General features: G+C 39.4%; 1 pseudogene; it reads right to left on the reverse strand.

Moving 5' to 3' along the window:
- Window positions 1-13,210: 13,210 nt before the first annotated feature.
- Window positions 13,211-13,331, reverse strand: LOC116409872 (annotated as a pseudogene).
- Between the last annotated feature and the right edge of the window lie 690 nt (window positions 13,332-14,021).

Below are 14,021 nucleotides of genomic sequence, written 5' to 3' on the forward strand. Positions count from 1 at the left end.
AAGGGCCTCCTCCTGGGATCATACAATTCACAGTGCACACAAACAAGCCAAGGCACACATACATGCTAGGCCCCATCAACCAATTAATGGACAGAGTTCTGCCTTTTGCTTCAACACTACTTCCTGTTACATTCAGAGCTGCACTACTTCTGGTCAGGTGATCTCTGAGGGAGCACACAGCCCATCACTAAATGGCGGCTCAAGGGAAAGAATGTTAAAGGGCAATATTTATTTATAAAGGGCAAGATTTATATATTCCAGTGTGGTGAGATTCTTTAGTATTCATTCTGGGGGTATAGTTTTCCTTTAAGAAATACATGGGCATCAATTTTGTTTTGGAACATGAAGCCAGTTGGCTAAGCATTTATCTTAAGGACAATGATCTATTAATTTATTTGTTCTCTTGCACATGCCAAGTACATACGGTGTAAACAAGCAGCACTGCTTCAATTCTGTGGAATTTTGGTACAGCGACCTAACCTTTGCAAAGTTTTGGCAGGAGATGACTGTCTTAAAAAATCAAATTCTTACAGCTAATTGTTCCTGTGTTTTTCCACTGCAAAGGCAGAAAGTCAGTCTGAGCATATGAAAGTGTCTTAATTATTTAGCCGGTGTTAAACAATTTAGCACTAAGTTAAACATTTGAGTTTTTGTTTCTAAAACAGAACATTTTAAAGCCATATATTTTTAATGCAAGATTATTTATAGATATAAATATTTGCAGATGAACATCTATATACTGTATAAATATTTTGATGGTGAATTTAACCTTTCAAATGTAAGTGTAATAAGTGTAATTTTGTTACAGAAGAATGTGTTTATAAAGCCGGCCTCATGTGCCATATTAGTTTGGGCAGATAGGCTGACATGAAATGAATACCTGAATCATTCTACCTGAGAAACAATCACCTAATAACAGCACCACTTTGCTGTGTACATACAGCTGATGCACAGGCTATATGGATGTGACCCCTCCAAGTGGTGAATAGTTAATCTGGGTTTGAAAAAGACAACTGTCCATGTTGTGTATCTGTGTATCTCCAAGCACCACTGAAAACCACAGGGGAGTTCCTGCCATGAGGGAAGGTGAGAACCTCAGGCGGTAGCACCCCACAAGTTACCGAAAATCTGCTCCTGGTAATTTTAAAGGAATACTGTCAAGGGAAAACATGTTTTTTTTTAAACACATCAGTTAATAGAGCTTCTCCAGCAGAATCCTGCATTGAAATCCGTTTTTTATATTTAATTTTGAAATTTCAAATGGGGCTAGCCATATTTTTCATTTCCCAGGATGCCATGTGACCTGTGCTCTGATAAACTTCAGTCATGCTTTACTGCTGAGCTGCAAGAACGATCAGCAAGCCGATCAGCAGAACAATGAGAAGCAAGATAGCTGCGGATATCAGATATCAAAACACTCAATAGTAAGAAATACAAGTCCGGCTCATGACTCCTCCAGTTACATAGGAGTAGGAGAAACAATAGGGTACCTGAAAGCAGTTCTAATGTGTAGCGCTGGCTCCTTCTGAAAGCTCAGACTCAGGCACAATGCACTGAGTTGGTAAGGGTAGAATGAATTATTTGCTATGTAAACAGTGTAATTTAGAAATAAAAAGTACACCATAAAAATCATGACAAAATCCCTTTAAGAGACAATTTTCCAGTTATTAAACAGGAAATTTGAAATGTACTTACTAATCCAATAAAAATATAAAAATGCTAGTGCTACTAAAAGAATGAAACCTGGCAGCATCAGTAGCCACTGGAGCATTTATTCCTCCTGTTCTGTACTAAGTGCAAAGCTACCCCATTACCTCCACCACATGCACACTTCACTTGATTGTGTATGGAGCACTAGGCTCAAGCTCTTGGTGGTGGTGTTCCATAGCAGATTAAGTGCAAAGATCATCAAGAATAAAGAGGGAGAGACAGAACAACTTCAGGTAAGTAGTAATTATTATTTAGAAGGATTTATAAAGAGTGAAAGGGTGTCTACATACACATTATAATACATATAATACATAAGTGCCAACTCATTACAGTCTACAATCTAAAGTTCTGTGGCTGTGTGTTGCTCTCTGCATCCTGCTGGTGTTACCATTCTGTATCAGTGGTTAAAATAGTTACTGTGCCTCAAACTTATACTTTTTGGTTCAGCTTTTTGCAACAATCAAAATTCTAACTATAAAATACAGGCAGGATGCCTCCTTACAAGTACATTAGGCCCTGAAGTAAAGCTTCAAAGTTACTTGATTTGTCCCCATTAATCATGACACTGACTTGACATGTTAAAAATATACTGCAGGAGTTTTACCTGGCTTATTAGGCAAGCTTATTTACTAAAACTCTCTCCAAAATATCTCCCCCATTATTCTCAGCTTTCAGCTATATTCTCTCTGTTATACGTGGTCTAGCTGTAATGTTTGAAGCTGAAGCCACATAAATTGGGAAAGCGCTGACAGCTGAGAGCGTGGGTGGATTGTTTGCAGCACTTTGTTTGCTGTTGCTATGCAGCGATTTGCTGGCTTGAAGAGATGCCCCTTAGCTCTGACGCCAGCTCTACAAATGTGTGCTGGCATGGCAAACTGGAGGAACAAGATAGGCAGACAGGAACGCCAAGGGTTTGCTTTATTTTACAATCCTACAAACCAAAACAATAGAAAACATTACCTAACAGGTGATAACAAGAACAATCCTTTATAATTAAAGGGAGGGTTGAAACAAAATACAGGTTACGCACTCAAAAGAGCACAGGTAACACTGATATATTTTTATTAAACATTTCCATACCTGCACACATCTTTACAGCAAGTAAGGGAAATCATTTTGCATTGCACTGCTTACATCCTGGTCAGAGATGTGTTCTTATATTTGCTGGGACCACTGTATCCCAAAATGCTGGGACCACTGTGCCAGAGGGTGGCAGAGAGGTGTTCTGTGCTAAGAGCTCACCGTACTGTTCTATTCTGGGGGTTGCTTTAATGTTGTTGGATGTCAGTGTGAACATTGTTACTGTAATTTTACACTGCAGACAAGAGAAGGAATATATGATATTTTATTTATTGAGTAAGGTGAGAGTGGTCTGTGCTACAATAAGCATGCTCTTTAAAGTAAAACTAAAGCCATTTCAGACAAAAGCCCCCGTCAACTATCTGCCATATAGGGTTGTCACCTGTTCAGTTTTGCCCCGAACAGTTTGGTTTTTCTAAAGCCTGTTTGGGTCTCAACTGTGTAAAACCTGAAGATACAGAAGATGGCGCCTGCTAACTCTGCTGCTCTACTTTGAATCTATAGGTCAGCTTTAGAGACAGAGTCCCTTTTCATTGAAATGGACTCTGCGAGGAGGGAGCAGGAAGGGGATTCAATAGAGGGCAGTGGATGGGGGCTTTTGTCTGTGGGGGTTAGTTCTCCTTTAAAAATGGGCCATAAAAAATTGCACTTTTTTTTAATAGTGTAGATAACATTGGTTTGGATAGTTAAACTATATGCTGCACTTTTCACGTCATATGAATGGACTTGCTGCATTGTATGATGAGACACCAATCATCATACCATGATGGCCATGAAAGGACGACCCCCTCTACTTTGTTATGGCGGGCATTGTAGGGGGCCACATTTGAGAAGAAGTATTCCAGTGTGAGTGAAAGATCAGAGAAGGGCAAAACACTAAAGCACAATTTTGCATTTCAGGAATTACATATTGCTGCCATTACAGGGATGGTAGATCATTTACTCATTAGTTTTGGACAGCTATGTTTCTGATGCCACGGATGAGTTTGTTTTACTTTCAGTTGTAATCTTATCTCTCAAAACACACTGTTCAGTATTTAGAGATTGGTGGGATATCATATTGATTATTTAGAGCTGTGTCACTTGTGTGTACTAAATCTAAATCACTCTAACTAAAAATATATGTACACACAACGAGTGACACAAACCTTAATCATCAATACGATATCCCATCAGTCTCTAAACACTAAACAGTGTGGGTCATTTATAAATACTGGGTAACCATGAGCAGTGCCCATTAGACGTAACCCATAACACCCAACCACAGTATATACAGTAGGTTCTGTTTATTCGTATAGGATTTTAAGAAGCATTTATTATTTGGTGAACTCTAACTTTCCTCCATTGATTAATCTGCTTCTAAATATCCCATACAAATGAATAGAACACGGGTGAGTTTTTATGTAGTAAGCTTTAAACTTCCGTTTTGATAAATCTGTCCCTTACACTACAAAATATTCTATTTACTGATTTGTTTGCATTTAAGTTTGGTTTAGCTGCACAGATTCTAAATAAAATATCTATCTTTCAAACTGTATGTTTCCTGTAAAGTTCTACTACCTGTTATTTTGTGACAACAAAAGAAAATCTACAAGGAAGGTCCAAATGGAAAAGACTGAATTCTATTATTTTTACTACTGGGTCGGGCTACAAGCCTCATATAAACAAGAAGCGAATTCCTCCTACAAAAAGAAAAATAGTATAGAAGTGGAAAAATCATAGTATACAATGTTATAAACCAATGCTGAAGTTATTTGTGTCAAAATACTGTATATTTTTTTCTTGCTCAGCAGAAATATGAACCTCATTAAAATAAATATAGTTAACATAGTTCCCCAGCATATACTGAGGGCTAGATAAATGTGGTTAGCCAATAAAACCTGGAATTATTTATTGAGGCTTCAACTAATTTCATATTGCCATAACCCATGTAACCATTTGGTATAAAGTGGAATATGGACCTACAAATGTACAGACTGGATCATTATCTTTCTGATAACATGGAGTTAACCAACATGTTTGGAATGTTTATAAAAAAGCAGCTGGTATTTTTAAACTAAAGGTGGCCACACGCACAGATGTTATCGTTTTGTGACCAAAATTTTCTAACCTGTCCAACTGAATAATTTACTGATCGCCATGGTATGAAAAATTATTTGGACGATAATTCGGAGCCCATACACCGTCCTAAAATCATTCAAAACAAAGTTTCTTACGATTATATTGGTGTGTGTATTGCCAGATTAAGATCCCCCGAATAGTTGAATTGTTACTCAGCAATAAAAGGTCTGTTCCTAACTTTGCAACACTGTGCAGTTTAATAAGCCTATAAACATATATATATATATATATATATATATATATATATATGAAGTCAAGCTGTGTCCGCACTCTAAATCAGTTTGAGGAACGCACAGTGAATGAATTAATAGAAGAATTGCTGTGAAATGGTGTGCTGGTCCTGTTTATAGGTATATATATATGATATGTGATACTAATATCTACAGTTAGTATTTGTGGTTGTATATATAGTTTATGTATGTGATAGTATAGATTGGTAAGTATAGGTTGTGTGTCCTGGGTTTACTTGGAATGGTTAAACTTGATGGACTTTGGTCTTTTTTCAACCCTATGTAACTATGTAACTATATATACTGTATATATACACGTATTAATAAGTGTTCTTTATCTTCAAAATCTAAGGAATCATGGGGGCTCATTTATGAATGCAGCACATTGTGCAAAGTGCAATGTTTTGATGCAACTCACCATATTTTTACCCACAGTGCAGTGTTTCCCTCCTATAACTCAAGCATAATTGCAGATTAACACAAATATACTCAATATTTTATGGAACCTTGTATAGTCAGTATTTATTATAGACAAAACTCGCCAAGTAAAGTGAGCTGGGAAGGTTCAATACAAGTCAATGGGAATTAGAGTTTTTTAGCCTTATTGATAATGAATGGAATCTTGCTGGCGTGCAACTTTTTTCCTGCAAAAAATCACCCGTAGGAATACTCTCTGAATACTATCTGATTCACTTTGCACATTTATTGATGCAACCCACAAAGGGAATCCTGGAATTACCAGCAGGTCCAGGTTATTGAGCTCACAGCAGTCTCTGGGCCTACTCTTTCTGTTGCTACACCTCTTCCTTCTTCCTTGTTTAACTCTCATAATCTAAACATGTAGATACAGCATAAATATTCTTTAATAAAAGTCCCAGACAGCAATTTATCTGTACCCATAGCATGTTTAACTCGGCAGGCCCAGCTATTAATTCTTTCAGCAGTAACCTTTCCTTGTACAATTACAAAGTGGTTGAATATTTGTCAGATATTTATCATAGTAACATCTAAAGTTATGGTGGCCATACACAGCCAGATTTTAGCTGCTGATTTGAGTTTATTTTGGTAACTTATCTGCTCATGTATGGGGGCACTCTGATGGGTCTACCTGTCTGATATCTGGATGGAACCCAATGGCCTCCCAATGTTTCCCCTTCATTGTGATCATTGATTAGTTAGATTTTGCCCATCTCGAGGTGGACTGTAAAATTCTCTTAAAGAAACCTCCACTTAAACAAAGAAAAATTTGTCCAGAGAAGATTTTAATATCAAGGAAAGATCCACACATTTCGCAAACTTGCCAAATGAATGGATCATTTGAGTGAACATTTTTAAACCTTTCTGATATCTGGCTGACTTTTGGACAGATATCAGTCAGGCAGGCCCCATACACAAGCAGATAAGGTGCCGACTTGGACTGAAGGAGCCAAATCAGCAACGAAAATCTGCCCATGTATGGCCCCCTTTAAGTTTGAAAGGCATCAGTATTTGTTGTAAACTCCTCAGGACAGTTTTCTCTTCTGCAAGAAACATACAATGGAGTATCATTTATAGCAGTATACAAAGCAATAAAAATATTGTCATTATTGTCAATATTATCGCCCACCTTGATTTCCTTGACTTTTGGGAAATGTAATAAAAGTCAGAAAGTGTACACCAGGACTAGTGACCAATAGCAACCAATCAGCAACCAAATCAGATATTTGTTTTCTAATATAACTGGTAAATGATCCCTGCTGGTTGCATGTCATGGGTTGCTAGATGTGATGCAAATGAACTAGGATTCACGTGTTGAAATGTACTATACACACCACCCTGTATGCCAGTGGGTACTAATTCGTGTTTATAAATTCCACAACAGAATTAGAAGTATGCAGGTGTAACATTAATGAATTAAAAAAATAAATGTAAAAAACCCAGGAATGCCTTTCTTGCCGACTTGGGCTCCTCCCTTGAATTCCATTTTTCCTCTAACTCTTTGATGTCAGAGGGCATGAAAACAATGGTTATAATGTGGTCACAGACACACAGTTTGCCCCAGGTCTTTTAACCCATAGTAACCTACAGTAATCACATAATTGTTTTTAAAGAGCAGATCATTATATTTTGCCAGCTGCTGGGTAGTTATAGGTTATTAGAATAGTGGATAAGTTATACCTGGCATCATACAAGCCCAAACGTGGACAACAACTAGTTCATCCCTGTGCTTTCAAACATTCCTACTAAGCCCCAAAGCAACTGCCACCAGAAGGAGTGTGTGGGAAATAGAATACCACACTATACAATAGCTGCTCCCATGGGAGCAGAAGAACATGGTCTTATTAGGGCTCATACACATGGGCACAAGATTCTTGAGTTTAGGTGTGATTTAAATGCTCCTTAAATGCAGAATAACCGTATAATAAATTGGGCAATACAGAGTAGTACTTGCAAGTTTTAAATCTGTTGCATTCTAAAGGCAGCAAATGCAATTTTATAGTGTTTCAGCACATATACTGTGAAATAGAATAAGTATGTGTCATGAATGCCTAATAAACATCAATACAGATTATGTAAACTGCTGAGGGGAAACCCTTATTCATGCAAGCCCTATTTACTGAATTATTTATTGACCTTTAATCCTTCTTCTGCCAGCACCCTCGATACAAATAAGCTATGCAATGCCACATATCTGGTGCACTATAGATCAAGGAAAACACTTAAGGGCCGATTTGTCGCGGGCGACTAATCTCCCCGTCTGTCTTGGCCCTTAGGCATATGACGCAGGGAGCTACTTGTAGCTACTAGGATACAAAATGCCAGAAAATACCCTGCCATAGACAATACTGAGAATCGTCTCTGCTAAAACACACATAGAGATAATTATCAGTATTATCTATTTTGTAGCTGCAACAAGTAGTTGGCTACAAGTAGCTCTGTGTGTTATTACCCCAGTGCTGGCAGTCAGGTAGTTGACAGCCAGTGCTATAGTTTTACAGTCTATAGCAGGTAAGTGGTAAGGCTTATGTACTGATAAACTACTTTGATGGGTTTTTAGTGGACACTGATAAGCTTCTGAGAACCCCCAGAGTGTTTTGCTGCTGAAACAATGGGGACAAGGTAAGATCTGCTCTTAAAACTGTGACTTGAATCGTCAGCATTAAGCAATTTTTTACTGCAAAACGCTGTGGGTGACACATTTTATGGCTGCAATCTTGATAAGCTTTCAGAAGTTACAGCGTTTGCATGTTGTTGTAATGTGGTAATCTGTTCTCTCCCAGCCATGTTGCAATGGGTGTCACGTAATTTATGATTTCAAAGGGTGAGGTCTAATGTACCACATAGATGTTTAGTAGTCACTCCTTGTTGGCTTTTCTTAATCTGCTCTGACTGGGCTGCAGTATAGAGGTATAGGGACCTGTGTTTTTCCCAGATAGGGGACTTTATTTAGTGTGGATCACCATACTTCTTGTCTGCTAAAAATTATTTAAACATTAAATAAACCAAATAGGACTGTTTTGTCACCAATACATCCATGCAGCTTAGTTACCATAAATTACAAGGTAATGTTTCATTATTATTACAGAGAGAAACAAAACCAGTAAAAAACATAAAGTGTTAATCTAAATAGAAAATAGAAATAGTGTGCCCATAGTTACATAGTTAAATAGGGTTGAAAAAAAAGGCCAGAGTCCATAAAGTTCAACCCTTCCAAGTAAACCCAGCACATACAACCTATACTGACTTATCTATACACTCACATACATAAACCATAACCAACATCAATACGTATACTGTAGATTTTAGTATCACAATAGCCTTGGATACTATGCTTGTTCAAGAAATCATCCAGGCCCCTCTTAAAGGAACAGTAACACCAAAAAATGAAAGTGTATAAAAGTAACTAAAATATAATGTGCTGCTGCCCTGCACTGGTAAAAGTTGTGTGTTTACTTCAGAAAGTCTACTATAATTTATATAAATAAGCTGCTATGTAGCCATGGAGGCAGCCATTCGAAGGAGAAAAGGCACAGGCACATAGCAGATAACAGATAAAACACTATTGTATTCTACAGAACTTGTCTGTTATCTGCTATGTAACCTGTGCCTTTTCTCCTTTTTTCCAGCTTGAATGTCTGCCCCCGTGGCTACACAGCAGCTTATTATATAAATTATAGTAGTGTTACTGTAGCAAACACACCAGTTTTACCAGTGCAGGGCAACAGTGCATTATATTTTTATTACTTTAAAGTACTTTTATTTTTTGGTGTTACTGTTCCTTTAAAGGCATTAACAGAATCTGCCATTACAGCATCACTAGGAAGGGCATTTCCCAACCTCACTGCCCTCACCGTGAAAAAACACTGACGCTGCTTCAAATGAAAGTTCCATTCCTCCAATCTAAAGGGGTGGCCTCTGGTGCGCTGGTTGTTTTTATGGGAAAAAGAACATCCTCTATCTGCCTATAATCCCCTCTAATGTATGTGTACAGAGTACAAGTTTTGAATCTTTCGAGATAATGGGTTTCCAGATAAAGGCCCAGATCTAATTCGATGAAAAAAGCTCATTTCCCAATTCAATTTCAGATTTTTCCATAAAGCCATATGCAATTCAAGGAGAAAACTTATCTCGCTGTTTATAACATGAAAACTCTATTGAAGTCTACAGGAAAAAACTGGAACTGAAAGAAAGGCTTTCTCTCTTGGAATTAAATCTCACGCAAAAGTTTTTACGTGATAAACCACAGAATAATGTCTACTCAAAGAATTGAAGCTGGCCCAGTACATCACATGTACAGGTATACAAAAAATGTTAGTAAGCAGCACACCATAAGAAAAAAGTTGATACCTGGGTGCCTGTGCGAAAAAACAGTATATAGGCTCGAATGACGACACACACAGGATTTGCAAGAAGAAATCACTGGATCAAACAAAAAGTATTTGCATCAGAGGTTTATTGATTCCAACGTTTCAGCTCCACACAGGAGCTTTCGTCAGGGATACAACACCATGTGAGGAACAAACAATTATAGGCCAAAAGAGCGCCAATGTTGTTGCTAGGCAACCCAAACACTAACACGAAAATTCACCAAAATCAAGAAAGATAAGAAATAACATAAACCAAGGTCATAGATCACCCAAAACAAATATGTGACTAATAGTGTATACCTTATAACACTAAGGGGCTGATTTACTTACCCACGAATCCGACCCGAATTGGAAAAGTTCCGACTTGAAAACGAACATTTTGCGACTTTTTCGTATGTTTTGCGATTTTTTCGGATTCTTTACGAATTTTTCGTTACCAATACGATTTTTGCGTAAAAACGCGAGTTTTTCGTAGCCATTACGAAAGTTGCGTAAAATCTGCCGATTTTTCGTAGCGTTAAAACTTTCGCAAAAAGTTGCGCTTTTTTCGTAGCGTTAAAACTTACGCGAAACTTTGCACCTTTTAAGTTTTAACGCTACGAAAAATGCGCAACTTTTCGCGTAAGTTTTAACGCTACGAAAAAAGCGCAACTTTTTACGCAACTTTAGTAATGGATACGAAAAACTCGCGTTTTTACGCAAAAATCGTATTGGTAACGAAAAATTCGTAAAGAAGCCGAAAAAATCGCAAAAAATACGAAAAAATCGCAAAATACCGATCATTACGAAAAAAACGCAATCGGACTCATTTCGACCCGTTCGTGGGTAAGTAAATCAGCCCCTAAATGTACAGGTATATATATGTATAGCCCCCGTATAAGAATGTATTTCAAAATAAGAATTTTATGGGATATGCACCCAATGTACCAGCTAAGCAGCACTGCTAGAGAGGGAAAGTGCCTTATACGTTGTACATAGAGTGCACAGAAATATCTGTTACTTCTACCTCTACTACAGACATGGTGCCAGTCCTGTGTGTGCCATTTTAGCTTTTCTGTTAAGGTATTTTATCCTGTGCTATCACAGCGCCTGGAGTCCTTGTTCTCGGCCTTTGCCGTTGTTTATCTATAAGCTGTCTCGTTAGCACTGTGTTTATCTGTGGTTACTTGTCTGTTATTGGTGTTACCATGACACCACAATGACTAATTTTGTCCAATGTTCCTGCTTCGGTTGCATGCGTTCTATCTGTACATAGAAACAAGCCAGCAGCTGTACGATGGAGCAAACAGTGTTTAAAGTGCAGTGAGGTGGCTACTTACAGGGGAACACTACTCCCGAAAGATGAGCTAATTATTATTATATTTTAATAATTTATACTGTATACATGGGGGAACTATTGCTCAGGAACCTTGGCTTTGTATAATAGCAAGATGCTTGGTTAGGAATTTATATATCAACCACTAGCTAGCTAGGTTTTAGTGGTATTACACTTAAGTTTGTTATAGACTGTACCACCTATACTTAAAGTGAAAGATACCGTACAAAAACTAACATCAAGTATAGGGTTGGGATCCCTTTTTCTTACCATGGCTGTAAAAATGTCACTAATCAATACTAGCGACATTTTTACAGCCATGGCTTCTGCAACAGTGACATCAGACTTAGTGGTGGAGCAAAGGCCCAGTAGACGGGAGCACTAATGTAAACAGTACCCCAGTCTGTCAGCCTTGCATCCAGATCATTTAACAAAATTATTGAAAAGTGAATGAAATGGAAAGTGCCCAGGGGAGTACAGCAATTGGCATATTTAGTATTTTATTAGCTGTTTGACCACCTTTGATTAAGACTTTCTTTTGGAAACTTCATACCAGTCCAGCTTGAGATTCTGGATTCATGGGATCAGAGTTCAACTAAACAGAATTACAAAAGGGAGCAAAGTTGTGCCCCTTATTGCTCATACATGTGCTGCTTGTGCCCCAACCCATGGCTGCAGGGTTCCTGAACTTTAAAACTATCCCTAGCAGATTCTCAGTACAATACAGTACTCTGTCCCAGGATGCTCTTTCCTTGGACATCCTGAATAATGCACAAAGTAGGGGAGCCCCAGAGCCTCCTGCACCTCACAATTTCCTGTGCTGCCAGGTGACACATGCAACACAGCATACTGAGAAAAGCATAACTCTCTTTAAGGCCAATGGAAGCAAAATTTAGAGGAGTGGGAATAATGTAAGGCACAAAATGTATCCACTAATGTAAAAGTCCTTGTACATGTAATACACTATTCATAATTATTATTTTTTTTTTTGAAGCCTGAGCGTGCTTCAAATTACACCCAGTCCAAAAAACATGCTACAAAGTGCAACACATAGTGCAGGAGGGTGCCTGTGACTTAGTCTCTAAAGAGACTAAGGCGTATATTTATCATGCTGTGTAAAAAGTAGAGTAAAACATCACCAGTGATGTTGCTTATAGCAGCCAATCAGATGCTTTGTTTTGGTTTTCTAACTGTTGAAATCTAGTTGCTGATTGGCTGCCCTGGGCAGCATCACCAGAAATGCTTCACTCCACTTTTTACACAGCATAATAAATATACTCCTTAGTCCGTAAAAACTCAGAGACCACCAGCCAAAAGGCACAAAGTGAAAAAGGAGTCTTCAGGTCCACTTTCACCCGAAGGCTAGACCCCTTTATCCCCAACCTCCCTGGCCAAAAGGCACAGACAGGAGGCAAAGGTCTTCAGACTCCCTTCGCCGCAAAGCTAGGGGAGTCCCTTTATCCATCCCCCTCCCAGCCGAAGCAGAGAAGGGGTCCGGACATCAGTGGACCTCCGAAGAAGTCCCATAAACTGTTTTGCGCCCGCTCCAGGGGCCGGTTTCAGAGAGGGAAGGATCCCTCCCCTAGATCAGTGCAGCCCCGAGGGGTAAGCACCCGATCCAAAAAGTGCAAAAGTACATAAATAAGTGCTTTAAAAAATAAATAGGGGTGGGGGGGTTAAAATTCATAAAAGGTGCAGGTGTCCTGCCCCAGCCTAATGGCCGAAATTATAAAAATTGTACGCCCTAGACAAAAGGCCCGGGACATAAGAGCAAGTGAAGTGAGGGTACGCACATCCCATCTACCCGTGTTTCTTTGTCACGTGCAGTAGGGCACCGCAGGTTTGCAAGGCCTGGGGCACAGTCAACTCAGGCTTCAAAAGCAATCCAGCCCTCTGGCCAGAGGATCAAGTGTTTCTCTGCCCAGCGATGGAGAGGGGACCTGATCACATCCCTTAGCTTCGATGTGCCTCCCCCCACGCCAAGAACAAATACTACACTTGATCTTAGCCAAAAGGCCGAGAAGCGGCCAATTAATTGTTTCTATACTAATAAAGTGTAACACCCCTAACTAAAGGAAGAAACATGAACAATTGCATAGACAGTTTACAGGACTACATATCCCAGCATGCCGCAGACCTAAGGACCTGGCTGGGGCTTTGAATCCACCAATAAGGAAAGGCGCAAAATGTTTTGAGGACCACCCTCCTGGACTATAAAAAGGGGAGAGAAGTGTGTGCCAGAGAGAAACTGCTGCCTGCTGCCTACCTGCTGTACCTGCTCTGAGTGTGAGAGCTGCCAGAGGGGAGAGAGACACCTGCAGGGATCCTGGCCCAGGAGAAGCTGCTACAGGGAGAAGCTGACCCTGCTATCCCAGCTCTGGACTTGCACCTGTAAAAGAGCTATCAGTGCTAGCCAGAAAGGGAGCAGGGGGAAGCTGCCTGCTGTTGGTAGGAGAGTCCCAGGCTGCACAGAGGCCCAGGGGATTACAGCTGCTGGAGGGCAGAGCTGCCTGTGTCCCATCTGAGATCTGTTACTAAAGGGGATACAGTGGTTTGGAGCACAGACTGTGAGTAACCTGCAACACCACACACTATTGGGGAACTGTGTGGGAACTTTATTACCACGGGGGGGTAAGTTGGTTGATGAGAACGGGGAAAAAGCTGAAATTTTGAACTCTTATTTTTCATCTGTCTATACATCTGAGGAGCCAGATAATG

Source organism: Xenopus tropicalis, chromosome 3 (assembly GCF_000004195.4).
Source record: "Xenopus tropicalis strain Nigerian chromosome 3, UCB_Xtro_10.0, whole genome shotgun sequence".
In the NCBI taxonomy this organism is placed as follows: domain Eukaryota; kingdom Metazoa; phylum Chordata; class Amphibia; order Anura; family Pipidae; genus Xenopus; species Xenopus tropicalis.